Here is a 925-nt window from a genome sequence, read left to right as displayed (position 1 = left end):
AAGGCGGGGTCGGAAGCGTCGAGAGGAGGCAGGTCAGCGGAACAGGATGTGCCGTCAGAGGCCGGGTCACCGGCCCGGAAGTGCCGTCAGGAGCGGGTCAGCTGGGTCGGGTGTGCTGTCAGGGGCGGGGCGGCGGGGCCGGATGTGCCGTCGTGGGCGGGCCGGGCCCTTAACGCCCCGGCGTCGCTCGCGCTTCCAGAGTGGCACCCAAAGACGAGCAACGGTCGGCCGGCGTTGGACGGCGCGGGCGCGCTCCGGGCTGCGTGTTAGCCCGGCGCCAGGCGTTGTACACGCAGTTGGGCCGAAGGGCAGAGAAGCCGCTGGAAGAGCAGAAATAAACCCGGCCCCAACAGTCGATTTTCGTGTGAAGAACTGGCGCCGCTGTTTGCGGCACGCGGGAGGACACCAGGCCCCGCCTTCACAGGGGGCGGGGACAAGTGCCTCGGGTGCCGTTGGGCGGGGTAGCTGGGACGCAGGCAAGGCGACCCCCTCCCTTCCCCCCACACAGCGCTCTAGGAGAGGAGCCGCTCTGAGCACAGCCGGGACGGATCCAAAACAACAAAACAAATAGATTCTAACCCTTAGGTTTATGCTTGGCTTCTCTGGCTGAGTTGGATGACGCGGGGTGACCTTAGGTCACACGTACTTGGCAGTTCCTGCCCTTCAGTTCAGTTTTGCAAGTGGCATTTCAGCCACATTCCAGTAACAAAACCCAAACATTCTGTCCGCACTCCCTGTCCCCACCCCACAACCCTGCACAGCCAGCCTCGATAATAAGAAATGAGGTTATCAACCCCATCTCTAGAAGATGAGCCTCCACCCGAATTTATGGTTATCCTTTTTCAGTCTTTCCCAGAACTCAATCTCTCCTTTTGTAGAAGTAGAAATCACGAAGGCTTGCGTCTCGATTATGCTAGGTGACATA

Source organism: Sorex araneus, chromosome X (genome assembly GCF_027595985.1).
Source record: "Sorex araneus isolate mSorAra2 chromosome X, mSorAra2.pri, whole genome shotgun sequence".
In the NCBI taxonomy this organism is placed as follows: Eukaryota; Metazoa; Chordata; class Mammalia; order Eulipotyphla; family Soricidae; genus Sorex; species Sorex araneus.
The sequence above is the reverse complement of the archived record's forward strand: the minus strand, read 5'-3'. Positions refer to the sequence as shown.